At 26.4% G+C, this 277-nt stretch overlaps 1 protein-coding gene across 12 annotated transcripts in view; it reads left to right on the forward strand.

The window, feature by feature from the left end:
* Nucleotides 1–277, forward strand: part of LOC107645600 — a 28,153-nt gene extending 27,876 nt beyond the window's left edge. For all 12 annotated transcript variants that reach the window (XM_021103844.1, XM_021103845.1, XM_021103843.1 and 9 more), the window contains one exon: nucleotides 220–277. The gene's annotated coding sequence lies outside the window, so the exon portion shown is untranslated. The remainder of the gene's footprint in view (nucleotides 1–219) is intronic.

Raw genomic sequence — 277 nt, forward strand, 5'->3', positions numbered from 1 at the left:
ATTGTAATTTTATAAAAATGACCAATAATATATACAATAATAAATCCAATAATGAAATAAACCCTCGTCTCTTAATATTTTTAAATTCAACAAAAAAAACAAAAAGTAAAAAAAAAAGGCCCATAATCTATCTTCAATAATTGATTTTCACTTTATTTTAGAATTGGACCTTTAAAATTGTTAATCGAATACCTTTTTTCTTCTTTATTTTTTGTACAGACTTATGACTATGTTGAAAAGGCTGAATCATTCCCACTGCCACCGCCACTGCCACTCT

This window comes from Arachis ipaensis, chromosome B06 (genome assembly GCF_000816755.2).
Source record: "Arachis ipaensis cultivar K30076 chromosome B06, Araip1.1, whole genome shotgun sequence".
In the NCBI taxonomy this organism is placed as follows: Eukaryota; Viridiplantae; Streptophyta; class Magnoliopsida; order Fabales; family Fabaceae; genus Arachis; species Arachis ipaensis.